Genomic DNA, 24,264 nt, shown 5'->3' with positions numbered 1-24,264 from the left:
AGGGGAGTGGGAGGGGGTGTTAACTTTTTTAAAATCTTTCTGAGTTGAAAGAAAGAGTGACATCTCTGATAAAGCAATTTGCTATTGGGAGCTACTCAACACACAAAGCCTGAGTAAGACCTCTGGTCTTATTATGCTTTATGTTGCCTGCAAGTGGTACCACTTCTGATCCCCATCTCCCAAACCATTTTGAATTCTTCACTTCTTATTTATATAGGAAAATCTGTATGTTCCTCATAATATCAATCTTTCCTAACCAAGCTCATAAAAACATAGATAATAATTTCTTTTGTTCTTTCAGTATTTTAAGCTTTCTGTAACCAAGCATGTCTTCATAAACAGTTTCCTCTAATCTTTCTTTCTACTTTTTTTAAAAATTAATTTCAAGTGCCGCCACATCCATTTTAATCACAGGTGGTTGGGGATTGTATTACTATCTCACAGGGAAGATAAGCTTATTATAGGAAGGGGTTAAGATAGATAATGCATGTGGTTTGTAGGGATATTTTTTTACTGTTAAACATTTGGGTTGTTGGTAATTTTTCAGCTTTATAGCATTCTATTTTTTTCTGCCTTCTTGTTAGATATTGCCAGCTTTTCCCTGTAATTGTCTTCTATACTCTATGTTACAGAAAAACGTTTTGAATTAGGGCTTTATGGACATCATAAATTGTACTAGTTGTACTCACTTTCATTGCATCAATATATTTTGCTTCAACTTTCTGGCAGGGTCTTGTTAATCTTTGTTCTGATTTTTTTAGAAATAATCAAGTCCAGACTGGCTGGAGACTGTCTGCCACAAATATGCATACTTACAGAATACAGAGTAAAAACAATAGCCAAGCTTCCTGCCTTAGGAAGGTGGGGAAAGAGGCTCTCAAGTTCTTCTCCTTCCTGGCTCCTAGTTTTAGCCTCTGTCAGCCGAACTATGCGTCCTCCTTCCCTGCCTCCCCCCATGGAGCCCAAATTCCCTTCCTATTCCAAGAAGAATTGTCTTCCATTTTTTCACACCAGACCTTCTCCTAGAGTAATTATGAGTAAAAGCTCACAAAAAGAACAAAGCCCAAGATTCAAGGGAGGTGTTTAAAAGCATTTGCTCAGGTTTCAAAAGGCAAAGTGTCAAATGCTTTAGAAGGTGCAGATTTAGAAGACCTACAGGTGTGAGTCCAGCTTACTTTTGTGACCAAAGCTCCTTTCGTATGTGTGTGAGTTAACCACAAAGCCAGACAGAGCACAGAGCAGTATGAAACACAATTATTAATGGGGGTTTTTATTTTGATGTGTATGTCAGCTGTGAGCTATAGGACAGGAAAATGAAGATTATTTCAGAGAGGTTTTATCAGCTTGGTTTTATTAGTGAGGGTTTTTGGACAGGGAATTTACTCTTTCAATGGATATTTCAGAACCCAGCTGAAATGAAAAGTCCATGCCCTGGAAATGTACCCATTTCCTGCCAGACCACAGCTCGTTCCTGATGGTAACAAAAAGGACAATTACCCTGGGGAAAGGAGTTCCAGGAAGCTAGTCAGCAATGTCATATATTTTGTGACAAAGCATGTAAGACAGCTGCCTTCAAGTTTAGAAAATCAAAGAAAAATGATAGTACCTAAGCTACTTTAGGTCAGAAACTTCTCACTGGTGAATAACTTATGAGATAGGAGTTTGCTGTTTCTTGATTCATGTTATTTGACCTACCACACTATTTAAAGGTATTTTATAAAAGTGTATTAATAGAAAAGAGAGTAAGTCAATGATGGCTGAAGTGTACTGTTTTGCAAAAGAAAGTGAATTTCTGAACTTGTTATGTTTTTCCAAAACCCTAGAACTTGTAACATAAGTATGAGAGGAATGGGAAATGTCTCTATCTCAGAAATTTTAAAATATGTGTTGCATTTTTTTACCCAAATAATACTTAAATTTAAATTTCTAATCCAGACTAGCTCTAACTTCAGACCCAGCCATGCTGATGATTGGCATCAAAGCCAGCTGGTTCTCCAGAGTCAGTAGGGTGTCCCCACAGTGGGCCAAACTTTTCCTTGAGACTTCATTCAAACTAAACAGCTTTCATGTTGCTTTTAAAATGGGGGGTAGGGTGGGTGCTGTATTTTCTGATCATATACAACTATGCTTGGACAATACGTTGTTCACAAACCTGTAAATACCTATCTGCTACTTCAGAATCTGTCAGAAACAGCTAACTCTATAGAGTGCCAGAAAGTAACTCAAAATTAGTGCCAGTAAGACTATATAATCTAAATAATTTAAATCTAACTCATCTAAATCTAATTTTCAGTGGCGCCCAGTTACAGGAGAAGAGGAAACAGGCACAAACTTGAACATAATAAGTTCCATCTAAACATGAGGAGGAACTTCTTTGCTTTGAGGGTGGCAGAGCACTGGAACAGGCAGCCCAGAGACGTGGTAGAGTCTCCGTCTCTGGAGACATTCAAAACCCACCTGGACACGTTCCTGTGCAACCTTCTCTAGGTGGACCTGTTCTGGCAGGGGGGTTGACTAGATGATCTCCAGAGATCCTTTCCAACCCCATATCATTCTATGATTCTGTAACTTCTAGATTTCTTGCCTATTCTCTGCTATGTCCGACATTTCTACCATTGCCTGGAAATCTCTTTCTTACAATCTGTCAGTAGTCCTAAGTCTTCTGACGTGTCTGTCTGTGTGCATGCAAGGGTGATGCCTGTTTGTTTATGTAAAGAATAACTCCATATCTTAAGACTTGCAAGGAGTTTTTACAGTACTGTAGTTCAAAATTCTAGTTCTGTTTGGTAGGAACACCATGGTAATGAGTAGAGTATAGTGTGCTCATTTTGTGAGGTGTACTAATTTGAACTGTAGTTAGTCCTTTGCCGTCTGAGAAAGGGATGAATGTAGAGTTTACTCTCACCTCATCCTCACTTGGAACAAGTTACAGTTTTTTCACTGATGTTGTCTCTAATACAAATCAGCCCACAACTACAGCAGACAGTGATCAGCAACTGTTGGGGTTTCTCCTTTTTTTTTTTTCTCTTTGGGGTAAAGGATCCATAGATCAAGAGGGTGATCACTTCTGTCATACATTGTCTCAGTGTTTTCAAACGCCAGAGGTAAACTAACTTTGTGACTACTCTGCTGAGTGGGAAGAGCCATCTCGTTAAAATGTGACAAGGACTGACCCATGAGGTTTAGAAAGAGCACAACCTTATTTTACTAGTCACGGTAGTGACTAGTAAAAATTTATTTCTCCATTCCTTCTGATTTTTAAAGGCTTATTCTAATGAAGTTAAAGGAAGTACCCCAGCCCTCCCTTGACTTTTTTAAGGCATTTTCTGAAAACTAAGTATTATGATGCATGTAATGAAGACTTAAATCTTCAGTTTGAGACCTTGTGACAGAAATATACATTTTCTGAAATATTTCAAGTGATTTTAAAAATTTATTTAGTATGCAATTGGTAAAAAATACAAAGTATGTAGAAGGAAGGATCTAGTTATTTCTGCAAAGTCAGGTCAGAACACACATAATTACAGTTTTGGAAAATAGATAGGAGGAACTAAAGGACTGGGTGTCTCCTTACTGTCTCATAAGAATTAATGTGCAAAAGAAAGATATGTTTATATTAAGAGTGTGGTTTTGATTATTTCTTATAAAATATGTAAGTCCCACACGGTACGATAGATCATTAAGCTGTAGTATTTTATAAAGCAAAGACATTTTCACAAAAGCCAACCTGAAATTTAAATATAACTACAGTATTTGATTATTAGTATATAAATAGATTCTTTATGAAACCTGCAATACTAATTTAGAATTTATAAGGACTGATTAAGCGGTCACTGAAGTCAACAGATAAAATTCATTGCCTGCAAGCACTGGGCTTCACTACCAATTGAGGTCAAAATGTATAATCAGAAAACATTTTTTTATATGTTACTTTATTTAAGACCACTCCACATCTTCTGAAACAATACCATGGAAAAGATAACGCATTTTTGGAAAGAGTGAGTATGTATCTGGGAGGGTGTCTTATGACACATCTTTAGATGAATTGCTAGGAAAATAAAATGACAGTCCATAAATAGAAGCTGGAATGCTGCAGCAGAATAGTGATTCTTCCATTTGGTATTCTGGACAAAGAAGACAAAGCCAATTCAATCTGCATGCACTGCATTATTATGTATTACATCCATTATTTCAAACAAGCAGGATTAGAATATAATTAATGTGATGTCAGCTTGATATTAATGTCTCATGAATAAGATGTTTTATGTTGTTTACTAGTATATTGTTGTTTTCTGTAAGCTGTATCACAGATATGTTTTATCAGCCTTATTGTATTTATTTAAATTTGTTCCACTTCCTGCTTTTAGTGGTAAGTATATTTTATGTACTAATCTACATTATTTGAGATCCATCCTCCTTCACCAGACTCAGAAAAAAGGTGAAGTTTCCTTAGCAACACACGCTATCACAAAATTTGAAAATGTCTTTCTGAAATACTCAGGTCTTCCTTCAATGTATGTTTGCTCTAACCACATGGAAAGTATTGCTGTGAGGGAAGCACATCTGAACCTCAGGCACTGCTGAAGACTTACTCAAATTAAGCCACAGTGGCATTTCCCTAGTACAGATGTATTTGTGTAAGAGTTATATGGCAAATTCAATAGTCAAGGTTTTGTTTGAGAACTTTTTAGAATATGAATTTTCTGTTCAGCTAAATAAAAAATACGTGTAGCAGTAAGAGACCGCAGGTTTTTTTCAGCAATACTGGCTCACAATGCTGGGTGGAAGTTCATGCTCAACAGGGAACTGATTTTCTTTTTATCCTTGCTGGGACAAGGAATCTGTTTCATCCTTTAAAAATTCAACCACTGAAAGATATTATATGATTACACCCAAAATTTAGAGGACAGTTAAGATAGGAATATAGAACTTACTACAAAAATGTCTACTATTAATATTCTTTTGATTTACAGTTAGTGTGGCTTCCAGAAGGTGCTTTGTAAGAGGAAGGATGTCACCTTATCTAAATATTAAGCACCAAAAAAAAGTAGACTAACTGATTTCTGGAAACTTTTCTCTAAAGTACATATCTAGGGAATGTTTTGCCCTGAAAGAAAGTTTGGTGAGATGCTGCAACTCCACTAGTCATTGCCTCAAATGGTTATTGAGATGTAACAGCTCTTTCCATTGTGTGCAGAGGTCATATCAGGACAGAATCATAGCTGCCATTTTCAAAATATTTTCCTGCTACAACCTGGAAAAAATACAATTCCTCCATTTTTCTCTGTTCCATCTTGTTTGTGCAGTAGCTAATTTCAGCATCTCAATTATGTGCAACACTAGTAATCTCAGCATTAACTGTGATTCTTCCTTTTCTTATTTTTATGCCAAAATAAACTGTCAGATTGACATAGTTTCTCTGAGCTTTCAATAATTATCTTGATAGAATCAAATAATTGAAAAATACATCACTTTCTGCATAATATTGCATATGATTAATCAATGTGATGAACTATTACAGTGTTTTCATTGATTTATGCTACAATGACTCATCATGTTATGGATATACAAAATATGGTTGCTCTTATTGCGTCAAAAAATGAGTTTACTGACAGTATCTTACATAACATAACTATCCCTACATACAGAACAGAAAAATGTTAGCATAAATAGAATATCTTCTGGCAAGCACTGACTAGTTATTGCAGATTTTAAGTGGAAGGTCGTAATTTTTTTATTCTGAAGCATTCAACTTTCACTTCAAAGGAAAATTTCAAATGTGTGTCTTTTTTTGTTATTCCTGCCAGTATTTCATTAGTTATATGGGTCCTTTGAGGTTTTCCTTTTTTTTTTTTCCTGTTTTTTTTCCCAGGATTAACTGAATGCTTAATGTATGATTATGCTTGACTGGTGTTGATATATGGCTGATAAGCTTAAGTACAATTAGCATATAAATATTAATAAAGCTATGAAACAAACAACAAGGCATTGCAAATGTTTGGCATCAATATCCTAGTAACTTGATATGTTTTATTCCAGCTGCCATCAGTGGGAAATGGAACAGAGCAACTCAACAAGGAAATTTCAAGCAACGACTACACATCCTTCTGTAATCACTGCCCAGTCATGAATTAGGAGCATTACTGCCAGTATTATCTGTGTGGGTTTTATGCCTAATGGACAAGAGTCTAGGAGGGACCTCTTTGCCCTCTGTCATAATTTCATTGTTTTGCTGCTTACTCATACACTTGACTCTGTAGGACTGAGCTCACTGCAGATCTGTCTCATTGAAATAAACGCAGTGAAAGTCATCTGCACTGAATTTTGGTCCTCATACAAGTGAGACTGAAAGCAAGGTCTAATAAGCACTGCCAGACAAGCTGGAATATACTATTTTTTCCCTCTTCATTTGGTTTCCTTAAGTACCTTATAAATCTGTGATTTTCCCATTGTTAAGTGGGGTTAAATGTGTGGGGTTTTTTAATTATTTTATTTTTGCAGTTTAATAGCCTTAAGTCCCACATCATCACCTGCTCTCATTTTATTCACATGAATAGGAAGTTTTGGTTGAAGGGAAAAGGTATAGACTCATGCAGGGCAGGAAGACCTTTACAGCAGCATCCTTTTACAAAGCTATGTAATTGACTGCCAGTCCACAAGACCAGGCATTGCCCAGGAACATTCATCATGAACATGATATATGGTGTTGGTGCATAGCATAGATTCGTTAGTTCCCACCACAGCACAATGATACACTGCCTGCCTGCCATTACGATGTCAATGAGTACTAAGAATAGCTCACACTGTGTGCTGCAGGGCACTTATGGTCATACATTAAGGTCTGTTGAAATAAAGGATATTTGTCAGATCAGTTTCATAATGGGAAATAAATGGAATTTAAATGTTTTAAGTGGAAAGACTTAACCGTTTGGAAATACATGGGGTGGAGAAAAGGAAGGGGCACAAGGGAGGGGGAAAGTTAAACCTTAGTCACTAGACCCAATTCATAGACTGGGTATTTTTCCAATTATTTAGTCCTCTGTAAACCTACTTTTGCCAAGTCCAAGTGAAGAATTTACATGTATAAGGAGGCACTAGATAAAAGAAGCTTAGAATTACCTATGATTGTTCCTTCTACATATGGCTACATAAGGTCTGTTATTTTAAATTTCTTCAATAATCTATATCATGACTGTAAAAAGATCTAATGGAGTTTGAATCCTCTATTTTTACATGCTGTTTCTGATGCCACACCTCAGGAAGGCACACCATTCCATTCCATTACTCTTAGAAGACTAAAACTTCTCTCTGCAGTGTGTGCCTTTATAGCATTAACAATGTAATTTTTTTTCAAATATAACTACATTACACTGTTAAGTGTTCTGAAAAAATACAACTTTTATTCTAAATGTTATTTTAACAGAAGATCCATGGGTATTAAAGAATGTCCCCTAAATTTATGTGCATGAAAATTCCTAAGGACGTGGACACCCCTTTATAGAGTCTAGAAGAAAGAAAATATGTCATGCAGTCATGCTATGTTCATTCAGGTGGAATGAACAGATACAAGATAGTAGCAGTGTTATATATATTTGTTAATCTACGTATGTATAACACATACATGTGTTATAAACAAACACATATTTGTTCTGCTGCTGTATGAAACAGTTAAACAAAGCTAAAAATCTGAAATTGCGGGGAACTCAGTTTACTTAATCCTATGGTCATTGCTATTGGAAAAGAACAACAAAAATACTTTACGTGACAAAGGACAAGGTGAAGAGAAAGCATTCCTTGTTCTTTTCTGCTGTAAAGCATTGTAATAACAAAACTTATACATTAGCCAATGTTTTTAGAAAGCATTAAAGACAGCACTAGCTACCCCTTTTGACAGAGCACAGGCCAGGATGTACTGGACCTAGGATACAGGGTAGATTTAAGATCCTGATTTATAGTATAATCACTGAATATAAAATAATTCAAATCCATCTAGAAGGTAGGAAAGCAAAGACTGATAATTAATTTTCTGCTACCCTACAAGCAGACACTCCTGGCTCAGTATGACTGTTGGTGAGACTGCAGGCAGACGCAGTTCAAGTATCTCCCTCCATAGCCAAGCACATAACCATGGACCTGTTTGCCATCTCCAGTGGAAAGGCCCAAGTGCAAAGTAAATACCTGGTCACTAAAGCTGAAGAATCACTAAGTAGGATGTGATCCTCCTTTGTACTCTTCTATGTAATTTCCGAAAGACTAACCCCTTTACTGAGGTAAAGACTTACCCCAAAACTGAGCCAGTAGAATGGGCTACTTGAGGCTCCAAATGGTACCTTCACCTTCTGCATCAGTGTGAGAATGAATAATTTAATTAGGTTTTATGTTACTTGAATTTTTGTAGTTGTATGCAATGTGCAATACACATACTAAAGCTTTGTGTCAATGTTCTCAGAAAGAAAGATAATTTTAAAGGACTTTTCTGGTACTACACATCTTGAGTGTTACCTTCATTCAAAAATCATGCCCTACTGTTTACAATAAGATATGAAGAAGATATTTATTTCTTGTCCAGTTCAGGAATATCATTAGTATCTTGCATCCAACACCTGCATAAAAGTACAACAGTACCAGACATTTTGCTCTTAACTTTGAGTCATGGAATGGTTGTTATTTACTTTATAATTGCTTCAGCTAAAAGTTTAAAGCCAAAACCAGGACAAGCTTCTGTCAGGTAGTTCTGTTTACTGTTCTTTTTGCTGAGTCTGGGTTTTCGCATCAACTCAGATTTAATAGCTCTATACTGATGAGACCTGTGTTAATTCTCCCTTTTCCTGTCCCCAGCTGCACAATAAGGATAAAATAGATGGAATAGCAGGAAGAACCTAAATGGAGGAACAAGTCCTATGCTGAACTGCAGTGGGGGTTGGGAGTTAAAGGAGAAAGTGTGTGTGTGTGCATGCACGGGAGTCAACATGATCTCAGATTTGCCTTTACACAAAGCTGTAGTCAATTGAGCCATTCCTCAAAGCTGTAAGGAAATAACCAAATTTCTTTCACAAGATCACAATATTTTTTCTGTTTAAACATCATTTGGAGAGACAGACAGGGTGACTGCTCTTATCTTCCTCTTTTTTGTGCTTCATCTGACAGTTATAGTCTCTTTAACCATGTCTGCAAGCAAAACACATCACTTTACATTTCCAGAGGGTCTCATGTCATTGTAATGATGCATGGCATCCTGTTAAGTCCTTCACATTAAATACGTAACTGAAGGCAATCTGAGTTGTATTCCTGGGGTGACTACAAAGATTGAAATACTGAAGTTTACTGAAAGCAATGAATCAAAATGACTACAGGCAGGCAGAGCAGAAGAAGAGAAATAGGAATAAAAGCAACATGCCAGATCTTCTACTTTGTATGCACCATAGTCATTTACATTAGTTCAAAATGGGACATAGTCATTCCTATTCAGGTATAATAGCATTTGGACAATCTGGTCCACTGAACCCAGTCTGTTCAAAAGCAGATACTAAAAATTACTCACCACTTGCCCAACTAGAGACATTATTGTCTGGTTGCATACCAGCAACATCAGCTAACTGTAGGGCTAGTTGGTGTACATCTTAGAGTTCCTATAGAATGAAGAAAATAAAATATGTTACAGAATGACCCATTTGACTCCTGTTTGACTCATTTTATGACTGCTTTAGGATAGAATGAATTAGGTTTTAGATATACTACTTTCTGTCCTTTCATCATTAAAAGATTTAAGTTTCTTGCACCAGCAAAGTCATCAATATTTGCCCAGATCCATTGTCATATTGACAGAATTAGCCAATATTCTTGTTAAAAACAAGTGGTTAATCAAATGTCAGCACTAGGTTTAACAGCTTCTTCATAAACATTCTGCAGACTGAAATGTCAGTACTTTTAAAGAAAAAGCACTTTTACATCAACTGGATTGACTCATATTTTAAAGGAGAGATGCAAGAGAATCCTAACATTTACCAGAAAAAAAAAAAAGTATTATAATTCAGCCATATTTAGAAATGAGAACATTTTGAGGAAAAAAAAAATCACTTTTCTTGAAGAAAATAGAGCTTATTAATATTTTCTTTTTTTAATTAAGAATTCAGGTTAAATATTTGCAGGAGTTTATATTTGACTTTTTGACCAATAAGAAGTGTTATGGAATATAAAAGAGCCTCAGCCATGGCATTTAACAACCAGAAGACTTGTGTACTGTTTAGCATGTTCCTCAGTTTTCTTTGAGAAAGTAAAGCCTGTAGCTCTGCATATGTTTGTAATTATAGGAGTTTATAGGATATAGTATAGTATAGGAATACTAGATCTAAAAATAGTGGGGAAAATTCCTTTCCTTTTTTTTGTTTGTTTGTTTGTTTGCAAATGGTAAGAGTAAAGTCAGCTTCTTTATGCTGGCTTTCACCTGATTCATAGAATTATAGAATCATAGAATCACTTAAGTTGGAAAAGACCTTTAAGATCATCCAGTCCAGCTGTAAATATAATACTGCCAAGTCCACCACTAAACCATGTCCCTAAATGTCACATCTGCATGTAACATATCCAGTAGCATTTCATTAGCCTACGGGGGCACAGCTTTGCAGGTATTTTGATTAATATCTTTAAGGACCAAAACCTTGAAATATTGCATGAGATTTAAAAAAATCTCATAACTTGTCCTTTTCTGAAAGCTGTCACCTGGGGCCATGCCTGTTGGTATGTAAAGTAGTCAGCACTGTTTCCGAAGACAAAATTAAGCGCGTTACTGGTTGTGTCATCTTCCCAGCAGTTGTGACTCAGTAGCAGGTCATCATCTTACTGCTTCCTCCTCATCCATGAACAGCAAAGAGGAACAGCTTTCTACTGCCTGCATTTCAAATTCAGCCACTCACAGCAGATTATCCCGTTGCCATTTCTGGCAGCTGTCTTTTCAGCTTCAACATCTAGATTCTGAATAAAGATTCAGACTTGTTCTCCCTTTCCAAAACTGTTCAAAAGCTGTAACATATAGCTCCAAGATAATAATTTTGTGTAATAGATGGATACTGGATCAACATTAGAAAAGTTTCTCCTGTGTCATGAGTCCCTCCTGAAACAAAAGTGAAGGGTATACTTGGGAATACTCTGAACTCTTACCATCCCTTAGGGGAAGAGGAACAGGGTACAGCTTATAGCACTCATTAACTTGTGCCACAAAGCTGTGCTCACGGAGATTAGTCTTATGTTGACAGAAGCTACTCTGGTGCTCCCCAGGTGTTCACTGGTACAGTGAGTGCTCTCTCCCACTCCACATCTGTCTTTCCAGGTGGCCGTCAGTGTTCTTTAAGAGCATCTTTAACACAAGAAACAGATGAAAGCTGGGGTCTGATTGTGTAGGCAGCTTGACATATGTGGGTTATGAAATACTGTTCTTTGTTCAAGGAATTACAAGCTCTTAAGTCTAGCCAGGAAACTGTAAGCATAAATGTATGAGTGGTTACACAGGTGTTCATAGCATTCATAGAAGATGTAACAATGAGGAGTATCTCTGCTTCTCACTTTTATTGTCAAATATAGTAAGAGTTTGTGGTGACACCCCATTTGTTTCTTTATTCTTCCACTACTGCTGCTGCTATCTTGTGATAAGAGGCAGCAAAGTTAATAAATCACAAATGAGCTTTTCTGTTTTTTCCCTTCCACTGTATTTAGCCCTTGCAGATGTACTCTGGTTATATTTTACTCCTAAAAATAAGCGGTTTGTACCATCATGATATTTCTGTAGTCTTAATTGTTATATGCATGTGAGACCAGGAAATTATAGGGAACTGAGTCATTTTGTTAAGCAAATATGTTTGACTAAGCCACACATCAAGGACAAAGCCACAGCAGTGTTTCACCAGATGCAGAATTTCCCTGTGAAGGTGTTACAGGTAAGAAATAGATGTTTCTTCCTAGTCTTCATTTGTTCTGGAAGGTAGTACTTAAATGATGGTGCATAACTACTGGCAAGTTACCAGCTATTCTGCCTTCACCGATTTCTGTTCTATGAACCCATGCCCATCCAAGAACAGCTTTATGTCCTTATGTAAGTAGGCACTCAGGGTTGAGAAATCACACAGTGGTTATATGTAAATAGAATACAAATGCAATCTCAATGAATAGAGCCCATTGACTGTTGTGCTCCTGAAACACAGGGTACTGCTTCGGAGTAAAATGAAATACAATTTCATTTTCTAAGAGAGATGAAGTGAACATCAGAGCAAGTTAAACAGTACACACTGTGAGTCTTTACAGAGGAAAAATAGTGTCAAAAACCTTAGCCAGAGGTTAATTGATAATCGGTTGAATTATTCATTTGTTATTAATGATTACTAATGAGAAACATTAGAATAATCAATGTTCCAGCCCAGTGCTTTCCCAGATGTCATGTTAATTGCAACTGAAGATAGCAGTAGCTTAGCAAAATACTGAAACAATTAGCATGATTGACTCAAAGCCACCTCATGTCTCTCTAGAGCATTGTTCTAGCAGTACTGCAGAGCAGTATAAAATTCTCTGGGTTTACAGAGTAAGAAAAGAGAATTCCTAATAGCCTTTGATATATCCCTGTTTTGTGTCATAAAAGGCAAAAATTACAGTAAATCTGACAAAAGCAAATAGATTTGCTTTGAGAGATTACAATCACAGGTTAATAAGCAAGGAACTAAAAAGTAACCTACAGTGAATAAAACGCTAACACCAGCAGTGTTAATGGCTAATTGAAAATAAAATCTACTCTTTCACTACTGAAAAGTTTGTTGAGTTTTAATATTCCAAATAAAATTCCACTTTTAAATTATGTTTTATGACCTGAAAGAACAATAAACTGCTAAACTGCCATGACATTATTCAAAATATGCAAAGTAGGTTCTTCAACTGCAGGTATTGTAAAATGCCGAGTAAAATTTTATTCTATACAGCTTCATTCCACGGTTGTAACATAAGCTTTCATCTGGTTTAGACTGATGAAGCTTCAGGACCAGATGCAAGCAGAGAAATAACGGCAGGAGAATGTAGAGGAGGATATATACATCCAATACATCTTTCCATAACACAACACAGACTATTTCCCTCTCTCTTCCCACTCAGTTTTATCCTCAGCTGCAAGCAGAAAGCTAGGACATCTGTCTCCAAACCAGGGATTTCAGGTGGTTCCACTCTAACCTTACACTTGCTCCTATCATTCAGTGGCTCAGAGGAGTACACTTTAGGAGCAGAAAGTCCAGAGCAGTACTGCCATCACTCATCAAAGAAAGCATTGGGACAGGCATGTGTAACACCAGTGCATGCACATCTGAACAGGGTTCCTGAAAATTGAGCGCACACCTAATGAATGCCAAGCTGCCTATCAGTTTTTTAATCAGCCATGAACAGTGGGGTACCATATAAACTGGTGTAATCAGATTATAATCTTGGGTGGCTGGGATGTATATAATACAAAACTATTCTTTAATTGACTCTGAAACTGAAAATAAGATAACTTTTTTGATTTTCATTGGAAAAGTTGGTTAAAAGCACACCCACCTTGATCATTAGGTCCAGTCACGCGTGTGAACCACGGTTCCTAACTGCAGAATCCTGTTCTGCAATTAAAAATCAGCAATGATCCCGTCTGCTTTCTTTGATTTGCATATGGTGGGGGTAAGAAGACTTTTCCTCACTGAAGTTTTGCTTGTGCTTGAGGTTTCTAGTCTAGACTCCCAGAAATGCTCTCACAAAGGTGAGGTTTCCTATAACATGCTCTGCACTGAAGCTGGAAGGAATGGAGGACATCAGTCAAGGGGAATATTCTGCTACAAACACATATTTCTGTGTGTCCTGGGTACCTGCGGATCTCAAGTGAAGTTTAGTACTTGAGATTTAAGTTATAATGCTTTATTTAGCTAGGTATTTTTGGTGCCTTGTCCATGTATCAGAAATTGCCGTGTTGCTTTCAGCAGAGGAACATGGGAAATGTTACAATGATCTAGAAAAAAGATTCTGACAGATCTTTCTCCATGAGGTTTCTGAGTTTTGGAATTGTGACATGTAGCTGAAAGTCATGTGACATGTAGCTGAATTGTGACATACAGCTTTAGTGAAAACTGCCCTAAAAGTTCAAGCGGCTGAGCTGGTAAAGACAGTAGAGGGGCAGGAGTTTGCAAGAGTTTCATTGTGAGCATAAAAATAGTTTTGTGGTTGTTTCTTTTTCTTATATATATGTAGTTTGTTGTTTTGGATGCTTTTTCGGCAATAAGTAGGGATTGTTTTTTATAACTAGTCAGGATATCTGTAGTGTGGGATAGACACATTTTGTGATTTTAAAATAACAAAATGAAATTGGTGAGTGGCATCTTGAAATAATGGAGAAGCTGTTCTTCAAGCATTAACAGAGATCCCTTCAGGCATTTCATTCCTCCCCAGAAATCAAAGAAGCACTCAGTCTAAGAAATACAATAGAGCCAGTTTACTTTTTGCTTCTTGCTTTGGCTTTTCTTCCATTGTACATCATCTTCTGGAATCTTCTGTACTAGTTCACTTTATGTATAGAGTTGACTTTTTTTTTCCCCCAAAGATGTTAGGCTGTTTATTTCTTCTTGCTTTTTAAAATCCTGGAAAGTTAGTGGTGCAAGTCTGTTCATTCCCTTCTTTGCAACATACTGGCTTTTACCTGAGAATCAGCACACCTGCAAGAACACTGACTATCACTTTGATGGATTTGGTTTTGTCACATAATTATAAAAGTTCACTTGGTTTCACTTGGTTATGGAAACAATTCTAAATAATTTAACAGTGCTCCAATTGTTGCATGTAGATTACAGCATTAAAAATTTACCAAAGAAACTTGGCTTATGTCTATGTGTGCTGAAGTGAGAACACTGAAGTCCCCATATACTTGCTACTTGACCATATGCAGCTATTTCAAAACTCATAACTGACCTGAAAGCCTGCAAAACCAATGATGTGTGCAGACAGGGTTTGAGCTCGGCATGTGTAGCTGGATGTGTAGGACAGATCTGAGAACTATTTAGAAATTATCACAGTTTTCTGGTTCACTGAATGACATTAAGTAATGTCCATGAATTGCAAGGTAATGAACGGATCTCTTATAGTCCAAAAGTACCTTGCAGTTTTCCTTAATTATTTTATGAGAGCTACCCAATTCTTTCCCCCTGCCTTTACTTTTGAGGAAGAAAAAGAATAAGCTATTATTTAGTTACCTTAAAATCATTTTATCCCTGTTTAAAAAGATATCTTCGTAGATTGATAAACATCACATCTTACAGGAAGAAGGAAGAGATTTATTACATCTATATATATGCAGAAGAATGAAATGTCTTTGGACTGGAATCCAGTTCAGCTCCTCTTGCATTTAAACAGTGTTTCATTTCCTGTTGATAGACAGCAGTAAAAATCCGAGAAATCAGCAAGTAGTAGCTATTAGTTTAAAAGGGAAAAAGAGAATAAGGAAACTCTTATGTGAACATCGCTCTGCAAATCAGAGCTCAACCATACCCCTAAGTGAATTTCTTAACAGGACTAAAAGGGGCCTTGAAAGAGTGACTAATCTGTCTTGGACATATGGGCTATATGTTTGTCTAATCTGTTTACAAAAGGCCTCCAAAAGGCGGCAATTCACAATGTCACTGTTTCATTCTAGTGCTTCTTCTCTAAAAATTAGATATTTTTTTTGCCTGTTAACTGATTTAAACTTCCTTTGATGCTCACTGAGCTAATGTTTATCATTCATTTTTATTGTAGATGGAGAAAGAATTGATAGCAGTTCTCTTAAGAAACAATTTTAAGAGTAGAGAACTTCAAAGCTTCCCTTCATGTCTCCAAAATCCGGTCTTCTTTTCCAGCAGTTGGTCTAACAGAAAACCTTTTTTTTTCCAAAAGTCTGACATTTCTCCGACATCTAGACAGTTATGCTGCTGGTTTTACACTTTTTTACACAAAATGATGTTTTCTTCAAAACATCTTAATGTATTCATTAAACCTCCCAGCATTTTTGCTTCATTTTTATCAATAACAAATTCCTGCTGCATTCTTGCTCCTCTTCTGTTTCCTATCCACCGTATCCCTTTTCTTATCATGCAGCATTCGAAGTCCTGATTCTTTACTGTGTGTCGTGAGCCTTCCTATACAAATGGTTCAGTAAATGTCATATTAACCTTCTTTCTAGCATATTTATTCTTCTCTATCCCGGGAACTTTCTATAACCTTGACAGCATGCTTTTGTTTAGATTCAGGCTATGTCCCCACTGTCCCTGGGAGTACAAGCCATGGAACAGATGAAGTGTATCCTATTTTCTGAGCCAGCTGTATGTATTCCATCACTGGTCACTGAAGGCCTGAAGCTCAGCACTGCACGGCTAAACTACCGTAAACATAGCTCAAGCTCAGGCTGCTTACAGACCTGCTTCTCCCTCTGGCACTCTGTGTCAGGGCCCTTCTGCAAAAGACCCCTGTAAGTTTATGTGCATCCATGTGTATTTTAAATATCCCAAGAAAGAGCTTGTTCAACTTGGTTCTTTGTTGTCTTCTACATCAGTGAGCACTGCCATTGCTTCCACATTTAAATTTTTCCATGTGGATTTTTCACCAGCACAAAACCAATGAATGAGTTGCCTAGCTGGGAGATTCCCACAGAATCCAACTGCCTGTCTTTGTCATTGACGTTAGTGAGACTCTGAACTTTTGAGGTCTACACCTCAATGCCAATTGATATTTTGACAGTTACCTTGCAAACACTTACAGTCACCATAATAAAATTTGGTCAAGTGAAATACATTAAAAAAAAACCTCCTATCTTAACACAATGAAGCATAACAATAATACATGTTACACTTCTGGATCATTGGGAATCATTAATATTAATTTTTGGTCTTTTAATATGTATTGATAAGTAAAAACACGGTAAGGTAACTAAGAGTAGTGTTTTCTTTATTTTAAGAGTGTTTTTACTGCCAATGTAGTGTAAAAAAATGTTATAACAAATTAAATTATGGCTGGTATTAAGTTTGTGTCCTACACAATTTCAAACAACAGATCACAGTAAATTACCATAGGTAGTTTTTATCACTTTAGTATTTTGAAGGATTGCTCAGCTTCATGGCATAAATCAGAAATCATAGGTATTTGTATGCCAATTTGGGAAGTCACCAAAACATCTCAAACCTAGATTTGTCAAATCTTTTTAATGTAGGAGTACCTATTTTAAATGACAATTAATTTAGTCCCAGAAATAGCCTGGTTTAGAGAAGAATTTTGACAACTTTATGCATTATGAACATGTTGGATTTCACCATCAATGCACCTCTCAGTCTGTTAATGAATCATTATGGTTTTAGAGGAAAATATATGTCACTTTAAAGCAGAGAGGGAGGATATTATTTGGCCAACACAGTGTCTCCTTAATTTTCGATATGATTTTGCCATAAGCAAGACGAAATAAGTGAAATAAGGTAGAGGTTATTGCCAAATGAAGAAATTAACATAGATGATGAGAGATAATTCATTTGTACCAAACTGTTGCCCATAATATCCCCTGTTCTACTTAATTTTGCTATGCATTTATATTACAGCAAGAGTGCAGATGTAGCTTCCTTTATATTAGGCACAGTACGTATGGATGAGCAGCACAGTGCTTACAGTCCACAAGGCAGTAGGTACTGCCTCCCTAGTTTTGTGCAGGGTAACTAAATTAAGATGATTACTTTAATAGACACCCACGACTTTCTACAGCCAAGTAGGTCAGTCCAGTTGTGCCTATACTACCTGCAGGAGCAGAAGCCAAGTGTGCTCCAAGTCCCCTCTTGCCCTCCCACACCTCCCCCATTTCCCTTCCTGAAGGTTGCTGGAGGCTAATTCCAGAGGGAGAGCCAACATGTTGGCACAGAAGATAGCCAGGGATTTTAGGCTGAAGCCCAAGCCTACAGCTAGCATGAAAACACAACTCCAGCAAGTAAAGCCTGGGATTCAAGCTTTCTTACAGGGTATTCCTCAGGTGTCAGCACAAAATTATTCATCTCTTCTCATATCTCTTCATGTAAGAAACACTGTGGCATAAGATTCATTTATGGTACAGAATCTAAGAACTGACAATGAAATGAACTAACTCCATTATTCTGGGATCCTTCCAGGTGTTTCAAATGGATTTATTTTCAAGCAGAGTAAGAGGCACACTCCACATATATTTTAAATCATAATAAGCGTGGAATAATACCATATGTGCTGAAATGTCAAGGCACAGCAGGGAAGAGGGTCGGTCTGCATTGAACCTTATTGACTCTGCCAGCTTCTGCTACAGAGCAATACTCTGCAACTGTATGATTTTTTTTTTTTCAGTTTTAGTACAAATAAGATAACACAATGATAGAGGAAAAAAACAGCTGTCTGTCTTTTCTCCTGGGTCTAATTATAACAGCAGGTGAAACAATATTAGGGACCCAGCTCTAATTTGGTAAGTGAGAACTACCTACCTACACAGCTGTTTTATTTATGAGGGGTGGAAGGGTTGGAAATAAATCTTTACATAAAAAATAGCAAGGAAATTTGTGAGCAACAACAGAAAAAGTAATTGTGTATGCAATGTTTTATTATGTGTGAATAGGAAACTGATACTTGGTTTGATATTGATTTTTCTCTACGCAACATGCTGTTATTTACAATAGTGGATGTATTTTTCCCAGAGATTCAGTACTGTATGATTTATGCTGTGTTTCAATCACTGCATTATGTTATGTAAGGCACCAGCTGAGTCCTGAGATGAGCCAGCTGCCAAATACCATATTGAAAAGCTATTGTCTCATAATGAATCAACAGGTTTTGAAGTAATTAAGTCCCTCATTGTTTAGTTTAATACAAGCTATTTCAGAATGTAATAAAACATATTTTGGAAGCGAGACTTATCAGGTCCCATTATAACTGCATTTAGCTTCTTTCAGTCACCAGTAAGGCACAACTGTCAGTCTAATGAGATTTATAACAATGCATGCTTGGTTTATTTAGCAAGTAAGAGCTAGTAAGGCCTATTCTGCATGCCAGTCATTGTAACCTAAAATTCAAATTTGCTTTTGTTCAACAGACTAGATGCTTCTTATCATCATTCACTACTTGCCTGTGCTCCCGTGCTGCCACAACTCTGCAGGCTTTTAGACAGTTAAGAACATCTCAGGACTGGGGCCACGGTGTGAACTGGTACAGAAGAAAAGTCCATCCCCAAAAGAGCTCTTGCTCTATATATAGACATTTATAAGCACTCTGTTTATGAGTGAGATAGCACTTCAATGTCAAATGATGACAGAGACGAGGCCTGGCCAGCAGACACTCCAGGGAATGATAGGGAGTGACTGTGCATCTTTCTCTTTCTGGTGGAGATGCTTACACCAGACTGCGTAACTCATCTGACACTTGTGTATTCTCTTGGGACAACACCATGTACAAAATGACAGCTTGGATGGTTGAGATGTTTTCTGCTGAGGAAAAGGGCTATTAATTTTTAATCTACAGTTTGCAAGGTATTTACAGTAGAGAAGACAAGGTCAAAGAGTAGTACCTTATTCCAGGACCAGAGAGTGGTGAATTTTGTGGTAATCTTTAGTTATGAGAAAAAAAAATATTACACAGTCTTGCACCTTGCTAGAAGGTGTAAAACTCTTAGCCAGAGCATTTGTACTGGAGTTTTAATGACCTTTTAGGTATCTTCAGATTTGTCCATGAGTGCTACACAAGCACTGGTAGACTTTGATCTGAATTCAATACTCTTTGTGCAGCTAGCTTTGATGTGCTCTTGGCCACCTCCACTGAGAAGACCAGTGTCACAGCCTGTAATTGCTAGAATCCCCTGCACATCTAGCACTCATGGTCTGGTAGGACACATCACTGCAGTCTGCTAAATGAGTCACCAGACAGACAGAATAAGAATGTATGTATGCTGTCTGCATTCTTATCAGCTCTCAAACCCAGGCCAGCTGACCAGCTTACATGCAGCTACCAAAAATGATGACAAGAGGAAAATAAGAATTGGTATTTGCAGGCTCCCACACCCAGGAGAAAGGTAGAATTAGACACTGGCACTCCTTCTCCAGATAAATGAGTATTACATCATTAAGATTGGCAAATCCAGTTCAGTAGATAGGATGGTCTGAACTCATGTATATACGGATACACCAGCCTCCAGGAGCATTGGGCTGTTATAGATTCATAGATGTTTACAAAATAGATCCATGTTGGGTTTGATTTTTGTAATCTCTCATGCCAGTGTATGGGATCTGTTAGAAAGTCTGAAGACAGTGAGCCAGGAGGCTTTGGCCATCCTGATACTTGTACTGTAGCAAGACCAATAAAGGATGTTTCACATCGAGTCTAGGAAGGCACTGGTGAGGTCTTGTATTAATCTTTCTTCAGTGAAGAACTGAAATAAGCAGAAAGAACTGTGTTACCTCCAATTCCCATTTTTCTATGAAAAACTAATGTTTGAGATTGCTGTACCCCTGGCTGCCTTCTGTCATGAGTCTGAAGTCTGCAATACGCCCTGCAGGTCTGAAGGGGATGAATCACACCAGCAACCACTGAGTCATCCATCCCAGTCTTGACGTTTCAAGTTAGAGAGTGATTTAGCCAAATGGTATCACATAATGCCTAATGATAGATTTTACACTGAGTGTGTGACAGATTTTTACATTGATCACTGCCAACTTACTGCAAGTCACTTTGTAATATTTCTGGCCCGTAACTGGGTAACAGTTTGATGCCATATGCAATCTGATATCTAGTTCCTTGTGTATGCCTACTTGCTTCTTTAAACCAATCTACCTTGTCCAAACTCTGATGGATTAAATATTGGATTATATCACAGGATACAGTGAGTGAGAGAAAAGTTGTGTGGGATATATAGAAGATGCAGGTTGAATATATTTTCTGTCATAAATTTTGACTCAGGAATCTGAGACTATGAGCTATTTGCATAGCTAATTTTCATTCTATGACACAAGATAAATAATAACTTACGAAATCTCATTTTGCAGTCACCAGCTAAGGCTTTTACCTTGATGGCTGGAATTGGTGAATATTTCATACTTTACTCTGCTGAGCATGTGATCAGTCCCCTGATTCTTTTGGCAAACTGTTTTAATTGTTTATTTTAATAAATCTACAGCAGTACAAAAGACACACTTATGCACTGATGCTATCTTGCTCTAGATAGTACAAAACTCTAGCATAGGTCAAAACTAGCATTCTATGAGTTAACAAACAACTGAAGTATATCCATGGACATATGGAAATATCACTATTTATTTAAACTAATAAAGTCATAATTAAAAGTGCAATTATGTAAGCCGTCGCCTAAGATGTCTCTTTTTTAGAGAATAACGAAGAGCCTGCAGCATGAGAAGAAGGTGCTAGGGAGTTGTGTAATCAAGGATGTTTGGTTTATTATTTCTTTGCGTATAATTATTTTATTTTCACCATAGTTGTACATCTCTTTTTTCCCTTTACAGGCAGTTTTGCAAATACAATTCCAAGGCATTTGTCATGGATGTGACTTTTCCTGTCAATATTAAGTTTTTATCAAGAGCAAACAAGAATATGAAAAATTAGACATTATGTCAAATGACTGATTAATACCATTACATTTTTAATTAGAAATGTCAGAATGATGCAAAACCAAAAATTAGGATGTACTGTCCCGATTGCGTTTCAAAAGAATCAAAGACCTATATGTAAGAAAAACTTTAAAATATCCAAGCCACTAATCACTAGAGGGAAAAAAGTGAATAACATTTCTTGAATGACACTTTTTTTTGGTAGAAAACATAATTTGAGATTTTTAAAGCTTTTAAATTCTACAAATCGTTTAGTACTATCCATTTAATAATTTTACTGATAGATTTTAAGTTACTTCTTTGCCATAAAAGTTATTAGGAATTAACTTTTCCAGAACAGTCGTTCATTAATAAAAATATAGGTATCTCTGTATCTATTTATATTACATTATCATTTAAAAAACACCAGAGTTATGTCATACAGTCTACAGCATGAGCTGCTTTAATCAGGGAAGCCCATGCAGTCATTGGAATTACAGGTATATATCAATTAAAAATTTGAGTATTATAGCTGAAGTTTAGAGCCATCCTCAATAATTTGGTGTGGTTTCACTTTTTCTTGATTGTTTCTATTTTTAAGGCAGTACGTTATTAATTGGTTTGGGTTTCAGAGCATAGCATACTGAATACATCTTTGTTCTACAGCTTACAATTCTCCATGCTCTGTGGAATGATAAGTGAAATCATTATATGGTTCAAATAAGAAGAACAATTAGTTACAAGGTTACTTACATGCTGAAAATGAAGAACCTATCATTATATACTTCTATGACAGAAGGAAGAAGCATTTCGAAGAAAGACATTTTTTACAAGGGTGGCAAAACACTGGCATAGGTTTCCCAGAGAGGTGGTAGATGCCCCATCCCTGGAAACATTCAAGGTCAGGTAGGACGGGACTCTGAGCAGCCTGATCTAGTTGAAGCTGTGCCTGCTCATTGCAGGGGAGGTGGACTAGATAACTTTTAAAGATCCCTTCAAGCCAAAGTATTCTATGATTCTAAGACCAAATTGACTAGTGGTATTTAAAACAAACAAAAAAACAGACAAAACCAAAACACTCTCAAAAAAAAAATCATAATGTTTTGTGACTGATAATTCTGACCACAGCTAAAATTTCTGGGGAAAGAGGAAACTATGGGAAGTCCGTAGGGTATGCACATGAGCTGGGGTCAAGATAAAAAAAACTTAACCCAAATTTTCTACAACCTTGCAAAGCCATTTTCTTTCTCCAAATCAATTTATTTCACAGTCATTAGAAATGTGTTCTTTTCCAAAGCTCATTTAATTTGAACCTTTGACTTTCCATTATTCCTTTTCATATATGCCCCTCTCTGTCTTTACACTATCCTTGATTTTATTCAGAACATTTACCTCGCTAAAGTTTTGGCACTGAAGTCATACTTGTCCTACAGGATACCAGCCCTTCAGGGACAGTCAGTCCTTCCTTTCTGCATTTTTTGCTGACTTTTCCCGCAAAAGAGTGTAGGTATCAATACAAGCCAAAATTACTGTAATTTAGGACCGCTGTTTGTTTCTGATACCACGAGCAATTCACTGTTTCTCTAGCTCATGACACAAAATAATAAAATTTTTAACACTTGAAATTTTAACCCAGCTCTGCTAGTAATTAAGTTGTGCTTAAAACCTTGTTTAAGTGTACAGTATTTCCTTGAATGTATAATTCAATAGATGTATCAAAAGATAGTAATGATTCAGGCTAAAGCGGGTTCAGTGATTCTTAGCTTTTGACCCTAAAATGGTAAATTCAATGATACAAACCCAAAGAGTGGTATCACCGCTTAGGTTATTATTTAGCACTTTTTTCTGAACATTCATTATTTTACATTTTCAAATATACAAATTCACATATATTCACATATTTAAAATCAAAGACCCTCCCTCTGTAGGATATGTTTCTAGTCCATGAGAACTTCTCTTGCCTTTAGTTCCCCCTGTGCTTCCCAAATCTGAGCCAACACAGAGATTCAACAGACTCTCAATGTTAAGTTAGCCACTTGCATTCTTGGGAAACGTTTTAGAGACACAAACATACGCGTGCACGCACACACACACACATAAAAAAAAGTTTTCTTCAGTTAAACCTATTGTTGCAGAATACAAACAAGGCAGTGTGTTTATCTTTAGTACCATGCAAGCACAACTGCTACTGATTTTTCAATTTGCATATCATTCCCATTCTGTTTTATGCTTTCATTTTTAAATGCAGTACTTCAGGCAACCAGTACAGTCTGCGGTGCTTAAGTTTCTGTGATGCTACAGGCACATTTCAGAGTTATTCTTGTTATTGTCTTCATTTGACCCTGCATTGATCAGAAAAGTAAAGGATTTTGTGGAAAGAAGGAGAAACTGCAAACTGGAATGAAAGCACTTTTAAAGAATAGGATTTTCTTTGTATTGTCCAATTTAATTGCATTTCCATAGATAGAGAAAGAAAAATCCAATTTCAGCAGACTTAATTTTGGCATCTGCATCCTTCCAGTCCTTTAGAAAGCTCTGTAAAGATTAAACAAGTAACAACAAAACTACTGATAAAATCCATATGCTCATCTTCAAGCACATAGCATTTTAATCCTAAACCTACTACCTGCCCATCAGCATTTCCAAACTCTTGTTG

Source organism: Calidris pugnax, unplaced genomic scaffold (assembly GCF_001431845.1).
Source record: "Calidris pugnax isolate Ruff unplaced genomic scaffold, ASM143184v1 scaffold164, whole genome shotgun sequence".
NCBI lineage: Eukaryota > Metazoa > Chordata > Aves > Charadriiformes > Scolopacidae > Calidris > Calidris pugnax.
Note: the sequence above shows the minus strand (reverse complement) of the source record.